The sequence below is a fragment of the Macaca mulatta genome, chromosome 11, assembly GCF_049350105.2.
Source record: "Macaca mulatta isolate MMU2019108-1 chromosome 11, T2T-MMU8v2.0, whole genome shotgun sequence".
NCBI lineage: Eukaryota > Metazoa > Chordata > Mammalia > Primates > Cercopithecidae > Macaca > Macaca mulatta.
Window position 1 is genome coordinate 104,122,824 of NC_133416.1, and position 13,457 is coordinate 104,136,280.

At 39.8% G+C, this 13,457-nt stretch overlaps 1 protein-coding gene across 2 annotated transcripts in view; it reads left to right on the forward strand.

The window, feature by feature from the left end:
- The window catches only part of CFAP54 (cilia and flagella associated protein 54), a 391,130-nt gene that overhangs the window by 310,576 nt on the left and 67,097 nt on the right, over positions 1 to 13,457 (forward strand). The window lies entirely within an intron of this gene.

The window sequence follows — 13,457 nt, forward strand, 5'->3', positions numbered from 1 at the left end:
GGAAGATTTACCAAGCAAATGGAGACAAAAAAAAGCAGGAGTTGCAATACTAGTCTCTGATAAAACAGACTTTAAACCATCAAAGATCAAAAGAGACAAAGAAGGCCATTACATAATGGTAAAGGGATCAATTCAACAGGAAGAGCTAACTATCCTAAATATATATGCACCCAGTACAGGAGCACCCAGATTCATAAAGCAAGTCCTTAGAGACTTACAAAAAGACTTAGACTCCCATACAATAATAATGGGAGACTTCAACACCCCACTGTCAACATTAGACAGATCAACGAGACAGAAAGTTAACAAGGATATCCAGGAATTGAACTCATCTCTGCACCAAGCGGACCTAATAGACATCTATAGAACTCTCCACCCCAAATCAACAGAATATACATTCTTCTCAGCACCACATTGCACTTACTCCAAAATTGACCACATAATTGGAAGTAAAGCACTCCTCAGCAAATGTACAAGAACAGAGATTATAACAAACTGTCTCTCAGACCACAGTGCAATCAAACTAGTACTCAGGAGTAAGAAACTCAATCCAAACCACTCAACTACATGGAAACTGAACAACCTGCTCCTGAATGACTACTGGGTACATAACGAAATGAAGGCAGAAATAAAGATGTTCTTTGAAACCAATGAGAACAAAGATACAACATACCAGAATCTCTGGGACACATTTAAAGCAGTGTGTAGAGGGAAATTTATAGCACTAAATGCCCACAAGAGAAAGCAGGAAAGATCTAAAATTGACACTCTAACATCGCAATTAAAAGAACTAGAGAAGCAAGAGCAAACACATTCGAAAGCTAGCAGAAGGCAAGAAATAACTAAGATCAGAGCAGAACTGAAGGAGATAGAGACACAAAAAACCTTCCAAAAAATCAATGAATCCAGGAGTTGGTTTTTTGAAAAGATCAACAAAATTGACAGACCGCTAGCAAGACTAATAAAGAAGAAAAGAGAGAAGAATCAAATTGACGCAATAAAAAATGATAAAGGGGATATCACCACCGACCCCACAGAAATACAAACTACCATCAAAGAATACTATAAACACCTCTATGCCAATAAACTGGAAAATCTAGAAGAAATGGATAATTTCCTGGACACTTACACTCTTCCAAGACTAAACCAGGAAGAAGTTGAATCCCTGAATAGACCAATAGCAGGCTCTGAAATTGAGGCAATAATTAATAGCCTACCAACCAAAAAAAGTCGAGGACCAGATGGATTCACAGCCGAATTCTACTAGAGGTACAAGGAGGAGCTGGTACCATTCCTTCGGAAACTATTCCAATCAATAGAAAAAGAGGGAATCCTCCCTAACTCAATTTATGAGGCCAACATCATCCTGATACCAAAGCCTGGCAGAGACACAACAAAAAAAGAGAATTTTAGACCAATATCCCTGATGAACATCGATGCAAAAATCCTCAATAAAATACTGGCAAACCGGATTCAGCAACACATCAAAAAGCTTATCCACCATGATCAAGTGGGCTTCATCCCTGGGATGCATGGCTGGTTCAACATTCACAAATCAATGAACATAATCCAGCATATAAACAGAACCAAAGTCAAGAACCACATGATTATCTCAATAGATGCAGAAAAGGCTTTTGACAAAATTCAACAGCCTTTCATGCTAAAAACGCTCAATAAATTCGGTATTGATGGAACGTACCTCAAAATAATAAGAGCTATTTATGACAAACCCACAGCCAATATCATACTGAATGGGCAAAAACTGGAAAAATTCCCTTTGAAAACTGGCACAAGACAGGGATGCCCTCTCTCACCACTCCTATTCAACATAGTGTTGGAAGTTGTGGCTAGGGCAATCAGGCAAGAGAAAGAAATCAAGGGTATTCAGTTAGGAAAAGAAGAAGTCAAATTGTCCCTGTTTGCAGATGACATGATTGTATATTTAGAAAACCCCACTCTCAGCCCAAAATCTCCTTAAGCTGATAAGCAACTTCAGCAAAGTCTCAGGATACAAAATTAATGTGCAAAAATCACAAGCATTCTTATACACCAGTAACAGACAGACAGAGAGCCAAATCAGGAATGAACTTCCATTCACAATTGCTTCAAAGAGAATAAAATACCTAGGAATCCAACTTACAAGGGATGTAAAGGACCTCTTCAAGGAGAACTACAAACCACTGCTCAGTGAAATAAAAGAGGACACAAACAAATGGAAGAACATACCATGCTCATGGATAGGAAGAATCAATATCGTGAAAATGGCCATACTGCCCAAGGTTATTTATAGATTCAATGCCATCCCCATCAAGCTGCCAATGAGTTTCTTCACAGAATTGGAAAAAACTGCTTTAAAGTTCATATGGAACCAAAAAAGACCCCGCATCTCTGAGACAATCCTAAGTCAAAAGAACAAAGCTGGAGGCATCACGCTACCTGACTTCAAACTATACTACAAGGCTACAGTCACCAAAACAGCATGGTACTGGTACCAAGACAGAGATATAGACCAATGGGACAGAACAGAGTCCTCAGAAATAATACCACACATCTACAGCCATCTGATCTTTGACAAACCTGAGAGAAACAAGAAATGGGGAAAGGATTCTCTGTTTAATAAATGGTGCTGGGAAAATTGGCTAGCCATAAGTAGAAAGCTGAAACTGGATCCTTTCCTTACTCCTTATACGAAAATTAATTCAAGATGGATTAGAGACTTAAATGTTAGACCTAATACCATAAAAATCCTAGAGGAAAACCTAGGTAGTACCATTCAGGACATAGGCATGGGCAAAGACTTCATGTCTAAAACACCAAAAGCAATGGCAGCAAAAGCCAAAATTGACAAATGGGATCTCATTAAACTAAAGAGCTTCTGCACAGCAAAAGAAACTACCATCAGAGTGAACAGGCAACCTACAGAATGGGAGAAAATTTTTGCAATCTACTCATCTGACAAAGGGCTAATATCCAGAACCTACAAAGAACTCAAACAAATTTACAAGAAAAAAACAAACAACCCCATCAAAAAGTGGGCAAAGGATATGAACAGACATTTCTCAAAAGAAGACATACATACAGCCAACAGACACATGAAAAAATGCTCATCATCACTGGCCATCAGAGAAATGCAAATCAAAACCACAATGAGATACCATCTCACACCTGTTAGAATCACCATCATTAAAAAGTCAGGAAACAACAGGTGCTGGAGAGGATGTGGAGAAATAGGAACACTTTTACACTGTTGGTGGGATTGTAAACTAGTTCAACCATTATGGAAAACAGTATGGCGATTCCTCAAGGATCTAGAACTAGATGTACCATATGACCCAGCCATCCCATTACTGGGTATATACCCAAAGGATTATAAATCATGCTGCTATAAAGACACATGCACACTTATGTTTATTGTGGCACTATTCACAATAGCAAAGACTTGGAATCAACCCAAATGTCCATCAGTGACAGACTGGATTAAGAAAATGTGGCACATATACACCATGGAATACTATGCAGCCATAAAAAACGATGAGTTTGTGTCCTTTGTAGGGACATGGATGCAGCTGGAAACCATCATTCTTAGCAAACTATCACAAGAACAGAAAACCAAACACCGCATGTTCTCACTCATAGGTGAGAACTGAACAATGAGATCACTTGGACTCAGAAAGGGGAACATCACACACCAGGGCCTATCATGGGGAGGGGGGAGGGGGGAGGGATTGCATTGGGAGTTATACTTGATGTAAATGACGAGTTGATGGGTGCTGATGAGTTGATGGGTGCTGACGAGTTGATGGCTGCAGCACACCAACATGGCACAAGTATACATATGTAACAAACCTGCACATTATGCACATGTACCCTAGAACTCAAAGTATAATAATAAAAAAAAATAAAATAAAAAAATAAATTAAAAAAAAAAAGAACTTGGTAAAAAGGAAAAAAAAAAAAAAAAAGGAGACATCGCGAGGTGACAATGTGCCAGCAGCCCTCGCTGGCTCTTGGCGCCTCCTTGGCCTCGGCGTCTGCTTTGTCCACGCTTGAGGAGACCTTCAACCTGCCGCTGCACTGCGGGAGCCCCTCTCTGGGCTGGCCACCGCAGAGCTGGCTCCCTCTGCTCCCCGAGAGGTGTGGAGGGAGAGGCACAGGCAGGAACCCGAGAACCTGCAGCCTGCCATGACCTCCCCCACCCCACCATGCCCCATGGGCTCCCACACGGCCGGAGCCTCCCCAATGGGCGCCAGACGCTGCTCCAGGGCACGGGGTCCCATTGACCACCCACCCAAGGGCTGAGGAATGTGGGTGCAGCGTAGGACTACGGGACTGGCAGGCAGCTCTGCCTGCGGCCCTTGTGCACAATCCACTAGGTGAAGCCAGCTGGGCTCCTGAGTGGGGTGGGGACTTGGAGAACGTTTATGTCTAGCTGGAGGATTGTATATGCACCAATCAGCACTCTTGTGTCTAGCTCAGGGTTTGTGGATGCACCAGTCAGCACTCTGTATCTAGCTAACCTAGTGGAGACTTGAAGAACTTTTATGTCTAGCTAAAGGATTGTAAATGCACCAATCAGTACTCTGTGTCTAGCTCAGGGATTGTAAATGCACCAGTCAGCACTCTGTCAAAATGGACCAATCAGCTCTCTGTAAAACGGACCAATCAGCAGGATGTGGGTGGGGCCAGATAAGGGAATAAAAGCAGGCTGCGGGAGCCAGCGGGGCAACCTGCTGGGATCCCCTTCCATGCTGTGGAAGCTTTGTTCTTTTGCTTTTCACAAAACATCTTGCTGCTGCTCACTCCTTGGGTCTGCACTGCGTTTAAGAGCTGTAACACTCACCGTGAAGGTCTGCAGCTTAACTCCTGAAGCCAGCGAGACCACAAACCACTGGGAGGGAAGAACAGCTCTGGACGCAGGGAACGAACAACTCCGTATGTGCTAACTTTATGAATTGTAACAGTTGCTGCGAAGATCTGCAGCTTCCCTCCTGAGGCCAGTGAGACCACAAAACCACCGGAAGGAATGAACAACTCCAGACGTGCTGCCTTTAAGAGCTGTAACACTCACCATGAAGGTCTGCAGCTTCACTCCTGAAGTCAGCGAGACCACGAACCTACTAGAAGGAACAAACTCCAGACACACCATCTTTAAGAACTGTAACACTCACTGTGAGGGTCGATGGCTTCATTCTTGAAGTCGGTGAAACCAAGAACCGACCAATTCCAGACACAACAGTACAACTGATATTACAGAGATACAAAAGATGACCAGAGACTATTATGAACAACTATATGAGACAAACTAGAAAACCTAGTGGAGAAGGATAAAATCCTGGAAACATACAATCTCCTGAAATTGAAGTAGGAAGAAATAAAAGTCATAAACAGACCAATAGTAAGTAGCAAGATTGAATCAGTAATAAAAAAAATCTCCAAGCATCAACAAAAAACCCAGGATTAGATGGATTCATAGCCAAATTCTATCAAACATACAAAGAAGAATAATACCAATACTCCTAAAACTATTCCAAAAAACTGAGTAAGAAGAAATTCTTCCTAACTCATTGTATAAGACCAGTATTGCCCTGATACCAAAATCAGACAAGGACATAACAGAAAAAGAAAACTACAGACCAATATCCTGAGGAATATAGTTGCAAGAATCCTCAACCAAATACTAGCAAATCAAATCCAATAGCACATCAGAAAGATAATACACCATGATCAGGTGGGATTTATCCCAATGATGCCATTATAAGTCAACATATGGAAATCAATAAATGTGATACATCACATAAAGAAAATTAATGACAAAAACTATATGATCATCTCAACAGATGTAGAAAAAGCATTTGGTAAAATTTAGCATACCTTTATTATAAAAATCTTCAACAAATTAGGCATAAAATAACGTACCTCAACATGATGAAGACATAATTAAGACAAACCTACAGTCAATATCAGACTGAAAGGGGAAAAGTTGAAAACATTCTCTCTGAAAGCTGGAACAAGGCAAGGATGCCCATTTTCACCATTCTTATTTAAGATGATACTGGAAGTTCTCACCGCAGCTATCAGGCAGGAGAAAAATATTAAAGACATACAAATTGGAAAAGAGAAAGTCAAATCACTTCTGTTTGCTGATCTTATAACTAAAAAATCCTAAAGACTCCACCATAAAACCTCTTAGTTTGATAGATGAATTTTGTAAAGCTTCAGTATACAAAATTTACGTACAGAAATCAGTAGCATTTCTATATACCAATAATGATCTAGACGAGGACCAAATCAAGAAGGCAATCACATTTGTAATAACTACATAAAACAATACCTAGGAATATATTTAACCAAGGACATGAAAGATCTCTGAAAAGAGAGCTACAAAACACTGATGAAAGAAAGTGTAGATGACAGAAACATGGAAAGACATTCCATCTTCATGGTTTGGAGGCATCAATATTATTTTATTATTATTATTTTTTGAGACGGAGTCTCCCTCTGTTGCCCAGGCTGGAGTGCAGTGGCCGGATCTCAGCTCACTGCAAGCTCCGCCTCCCGGGTTCACGTCATTCTCCTGCCTCAGCCTCCTGAGTAGCTGGGACTACAGGCGCTCACCACCACGCCCGGCTAGCTTTTTGTATTTTTTTTAGTAGAGACGGGGTTTCACCGTGTTAGCCAGGATGGTCTCGATCTCCTGACCTCATGATCTGCCCATCTCGGCCTCCCAAAGTGCTGGGATTACAGGCGTGAACCACCACGCCCGGCCAGCATCAATATTATTAAAATGACCACACTGCCCAAAGCAATCTGCAGGTTCAACGTTTTTCGCAGATAATTAGAAAAAAAATCCTAAAATTCATATGGAACAAAAAATGAGCTGGAATAGCCAAAGCAATCTAAGCCAAAAGAACAAAGCTGGAGGCATCACATTACCTCACTTCAAATTATGCTACAAGGTTATAGTAACCAAAACAACATGGTACAGGTATAAAAAATAGAATCTACAAGGAACTCAAGCAACTCAACAAGAAAAAAAATTACAAAGTGGACTCAAAACATGAACATTTATTTTTCAAGAGAAAATATACAAGTTTTCCATAAACATGCAAAAAAGTGCTCAACATCACTAATCATCAAAGAAATGAAAGTTAAAATGACAAGATATAATCTTACACCAGTCAGAATGACTTGTTAAAAAGTAAAAAAAAAACAAAAAAAACAAACAAAAAAAAAACAGATATTGGCAAGGTGGAATTACAGAATTGGAGAAGATGAAATACTTTTATACACTCTTGGTGGGAATGTAAATTAGTACAATCTTTATGGAAAAAAGTAGGGAGATTTCTCAGGTAACTAAAAATTGAACCACCATTGGATTTAGCAGTTCTATGACTGCGTGTATATCCAAAGGGAAATAAATTATAATATCAAAAAGATACCTGCACTTGTGTGTTTACTGCATCACTATTTACAATAGCAAATATATGAAATCAACCTACGTGTCCATCAATAGAGGACTGGATAAAGAACTACTCAGCCATAAAAAATAATCATGTCTTTTGTGGTAACATGGATATAACTGGAGGCCATTATCCTAACTAAAATAACTTAGCCAAATACCACATGTTCTCACTTAGAATTGGAAGCTAAACAATGAGTAAACATGGACATGCACAGTGGAATAATAGACATTGGAAATGACGAAGAGTGGCAGGGTGGGAGATGGGTGAAGATTGAAAAATTACCTATTGGGTACAATGTTCACTATTCAGGTGATGAGTACTCTAAAAGCCAAGACTTTGTCACCAGCCAAACTCTCTCTATATATAAAGTTGGAAAAAATAAATAAACTTGGAAAAAAAGCAAAAAACAAAGGTATTTTACTGAGCACAGTTGGACAGTCCAAGGCAAGGTATTCAAAGGCCATAGAAGACTCAGATGGATAAGGATGATCAAAGGCAGGAAGTTTGAGCAAGCACATCACTGAAGAGCAAGACTCTGCCAAGTGAAAACACAAACTTCAATGCAACTGAAATGGTATTTGGAGGTATGTTTATTTAGTGCAGGAATCCAGCCAGTCTATAAACAAGATATGTGGACCCAGTACTCTTTTCTGGAAGACTTTATGCCCCTAATAAAAGCTAGACTCTGTTTCAGGTTTCCAAATAAACAAGCTGTGCATTTAAGACAAGTTCAGTCCTAGCAAGTTACTGAAGGAAGAGTTAGGGTTCCTGGGAAAGCTACCAAGTAATAATAAAAGCAGAAGCCCAATGACCAACTTAGATGTTGGGAGTGCTGTAACTCAGGAATCATGCAGAGGCCCAGGGATTCCCTCTGAGGTGCTCTGGATTTTGTGCCTTGTTGACCATGCGATTAGCTAGAGCCTGGTCCTTCAGATGGGGCCCAAAATAACATCCAGCTTCAGGGAGCTTGGAAAGGCAAAAGCTGTGCTGTATAAGGGAGATAGGGACTGACATTTGAAATAGCTGTTGCGACACAAAGTATGGCTGAGAACCAGCAGCACTAGCATCCCCTGGAATCTCATTAGAAATGTAGACTCCCAGTTCAGACCCACTGAGTCAGAATATGCATTTTAATAGTCTCTCCCAAGTATTATTATGTACATTCAAGTTTGAGAAGCACTGGTCTGGGCCATTGCTACTAATGCAGCTTACAGTTCTAATGTTGATTCTCCATTGCTGCATCATATAGTAGGTTGCATTGGAAACCTTCTCTGACTTCTCTTGGTACCACCCAAGGCAAAGTTCAGAACTGGAAAGAAACTAAGAGAACATCTATTCAATGCTCACATATTACAGAGGAAGAAGCAAGGTCCCATGTGGGTAAAGTGACTTGACCAATGCCACAACTCATTAGTGACAAAAATAGGAATGAGAACCAAACTCTTCTCATCCCTAATATTGATTTATTTACAAACACATATAATTTAGCTGCTTACTAATTAATAAAAGATTTATTGAGTACATACCATATGCCAGGTATTTTGTTAGGTGATTAAGATACAAAGATGAGGAAGTCAGACAATCAGCTCCATCTAGTACAAGAGAGCTCTTCTTTCACTCATTCCTGGGCTATAAGGAATTCTAAACATAAGACACATTTTAAATACAATAGTCCTCAGTGTTTTTCAAAACCATATCACTTCTTTGCCATTGGAAAACTAGTCTTTGCAGAAGTGAGTAAGGGAGCATTGAAAGTTCCATCATGAGTGTATTGTCTCCTCCTGAATCCACCCTGAAGTATGAAGGTGATATAGGGTGAATCTTGTCCCTTGAAGAGTGAAGACAAGCGGGAATAGAACTAAGGATTAGTAGATTAGGCAAGGACTGGCTGGGATATCTAATGGGAAGTCATTTTAGGATTAGCAGTAGGTCTAAGAGAATATAAAGAATGAGGCACCAAGGAAGAGTAAGGAGCCAGGAATGATCACAAGCTAAAATAATGCCTTAGAGCATTATTATTGCTCTAAGCACTTCACATGGACTCATTGAATCCTCACACGAGCAATTCATGGAATGGGGATTACACATCTCCATTTCACAAATGAGGAAGCCAGAGGCGTGAATGTCGACTTGGCCATAGTCTGCGTTTGCATTATGACTATGTAAGTATCATTCGTGGGTGAGCCAAGTAGGTTACTGCTTCCTTTATTTCTGCCTTCTTCTTTCCAGAAGAAAAAAGTTGCCTTTAACTTAGAACCAGTCTTTTGTCTTATTTTTGTTTATTTTGGGATCTCTAATTCTTCCCAAACTTTCAAAGAACTATAGTCTTCTCCATTTGGTCAAACTCATCAGCTTATCTTTCAGTTCCATTTGTTTTTCTTCTTCAGAGATATGCTCCACATTGATTGCTTTTATGGCTCAACTATCATCTTAAGAGTCCCATTCATCACCCTACTGCGTATTCCTTCCCCTCTCTCTAAGTTGGGTTCCCTGGGTCTCCTGTTTCTGTCTTGAGTTGCTCTCTTGGGTCAGATGAACACGTCTTCCAGCTTCCTGAAAAAGGGTGTATTAGAGGTTCTAATTTTTCAGAGTATTCATGAGACTTCACAAAGAAAGGATAAGGCATGGAAGGCTAAAGAAAGCACAGGTAATCATTCGAGACACTCAAGATATCCAGGGGCAGCTTTCAGTGTCTCAGTCACATAGGACACAGTTCATTTATGGATTATAACCCACCAAAATCTGACATATCTTGGTCTCAAGCTGCTCTCTTATCTGAGGAGGAGCCTTTTCTATCTCTGTTTGTGTAGTCAAAAACACGTGTGGGCCCAGACTCAATAATAGAAGTGAAGATAATAGATGTAGCTGCCAATCATCAGTATGCACATTTTTTATAAAAAATGCAGACCAGATGTTACAGGCTGCTCTCTGGTCTGTTTCAGACCCTTGAACAGGACTGCATTAGTTACTAGTTAACACATTTTACTCAGGTTTGGCCAAGGGCCAATACCATGACTACATTGCCCTTATATGGTAACAGGGTTGCAGCAAACTAACTGAGATTACCCAGGAGGTAAAAACACCTTGAATGTCTAACAAAATATCTTTATTTTAATGCTTAATTCATTGTTTTCTTGGCCTAAAATTCTAGGCTGACAGTTATTTTCTCTGAAAACATGGGGGGTATTATTCCACTGTCTCTGGCATTGTCAACATCTATGTCTCTGCATTGCTGTTGAGAAGGCTGATCCCATTCTGATTCCTAGTTCATTATTTGTGACTCTGCCAGCTCTCAGAGTCTTCCCTCTGTCCCATATGTACTGAGATTTCGTGATGTGCATTGGTGTGAGTCTTTCATCTGTTGTGCTGGATATTTAGGGTGGCCCTTTCAAAATGAAAACTAATATTCTCCAGTTCATGGAAATTTGTTTTATTTAATAATTTCCTCCCTCTGATTATCTTACTACCTTTTGGAATTTCTATTATTCAGATATTGAACCAATTGGATTAAGTGTTTACTTTTCTCATTTTTTCCCCTATCATCTATGTTTTTAAATTTAGGTTTCACTTTTAGGGAGATGGATTCAACTTTATATTTTGAATCTTTTATTATTTAGTTGTTTTGATCATATCTTTATTTTTAAGTGGTCTTCCTTGTTCTCTGATTGTCCCATTTTGATAGTATCCTGTTCTTGTTTCACAGATGCAACATTGTCTTTCTTCTATCTGAGGATATTAGTTATGGTTTCATTGGAGTTTTCTCCTGATCTTTGTCTTATATCTTATTCTGCAATTTCCCTTCTGTTAGTTTTAGTTTTTGCCTTTCATTTCCTGTCTAGTGACTCTTGACTGTCCATTTATGTTTGAAGTGAAGCACTAAAAAGCATATTTGGTTAGACATTGATTTGTGGGCCTCATTATAGGGTAACTGCAGAAGGAGCCAGTAGTTTCACTGGAGGATGATGACATTTCAGTATCTGTAGGTCTTTTCTCTTTGACATATCAGTTTCCCCAAAGACAATTCTCTTAGACACCTGCCTAATTTACTGCATTCTGAGAAGGGGCTGTTGTGGGGTAGGGGGATGTCTCTCATTCAGAATGCAGACTTTCACTTAATTACAATGTTTTTAGTAAAGCACCTGAGCCCTGTACCTAACATCCCTCAGCATAGATCCTCTCTGATTTAACATGAGCAGAGAGCAAAATAGAAGAAGGTCAACCAGGAGAGAGGAGGCAAGGGAAAGAAGGAGTCTCCAGGTTGTACCCACCCAGATGAAAGGGAGGTTGTCTAATGTTACTCCTCGTTTGCAGTACCACCTATTCCTGCCTTTAAAGGTACCTGAGCCTTCAGTTCCTGAGCTTGTCAGGGATCTCAGTCATGCTTGTTGTTGGCAACCCCTCTGAAAACACTTAGGACACAGCCTTTCCTCTCTGCTGAGTCAACTTTGTTCTTCCAGGTGCTTTCTGTCCTTCATAGTGTTGCTAACATCTTTTGTCTGCTTCATCTCCTCTTGTGTTCTTTCTGTCCTTGTGGACTCACGCCTTTTAAAAATACCTAAAAATACCTTTACTCTTATCTTAGTTTACTTTGTGAGGAAGCAGAGGTAAAGGCATGTGCCTTTAGGGGTGAAGAGAGTTTTTTCTTCCTCTTCTAAAGATTTGGGTCTAAAGTCTACCAAAATAATACTGACAATGGATAGCCTAACAGGAGAAAAAGCATACAAATTTAGTAATGTGTATAAGCACAGGAAAATAACAAAAGAATGATTACCCAATTACCCGGAGAGATTCAGAAGCTTATATACCCTTCTTCAGGTTTCTTCCTTCAGGGAGAGGAAGCTGGGGATATGGGCAATTTTGAGGAGTCATCAATGATTTTTACCAGAACTGAACGGACCCAAAGGGCAGACCATAGTTTTTAAATGATCTGTGTAAAGGGACCAAGAACGACAATAGCTTGTGGGAAGTTAGGGAAGAAGAGGGGTAGCACAACACTGCAAACAAAGGTTGTCTGATTATGCAGATAGAGTCTCCCAGGCAGTCTCTCCAAGCTGCCCTCAGAAGAATAGACAAAAACTCTGTGTGGGCAAGGTGATGACTTTTAGTCTTTTCTCCTCTCTGGTACTTAATCTTTCTTGGTTATTTAATGAGATTCCTAGAAAGGGAGCTTCAAGACTATTGTACTTCCTTTGGAAGACGTTTTCTCAGGCAGATACGGGAACCTCCTGAGAGAGCCCCTACCTGTGCTGGGTTAAAAAGTCTTGATTCTGAGATAGTTTCTAAGGCCTTCTAATGTCCTTTGTTACCTTGGGGCTATGTTCTCTGAGCCTCAATATGCCTAATGACTCGGTTTTGATGGACAACTCTGGACAATAGCTTTCTTATATCTAAAAGGAAGGAATGAGACCAGATTATCTCTAAGGTTCTGTGACTCTCAAACATTACAAATCCATAACTAAGTAGGTGCTATAACATGCAACTGACTCTAAGAATTGTCAGAATCTGAACAACAGGGAAATTACTGGAGCATGAATCATCAAGGGACATTTCATCTTAGCTGTGGTGGCTAGAAAGCTGCGTGTGGATTGGATAAATGGAGAGAAGAGGAAGGGAACAGCATAAGTGAACTCATAGAAATGACTATGCCCACTTATGGGAATGGTACATGTTGAGAAGTAACAAGGAACAAAGTTGGCTATTTACCAGGTGTATGCTTAATACTTACTGTAGAGGGCTTTCAAAGGCTGAAATATAAACTTAATTGCAATACAAAATGTCACTCTTCAAAAATAATATCATATTGTTACCAAATAGTATTTATTTTCATCCTCCTTTGTATAAATCTGGTTCACATCATTTCTCTTTTGGGTGAATTGAAAACCCAATTTTTCTCTTCTAAACAAATACTTTTTAACGTACAGTGATATTATTTTGTGAACTATTGCTGTATTTTTTGAGGTAAACTCTAATTTTGATGTCACATTGTATACCCCT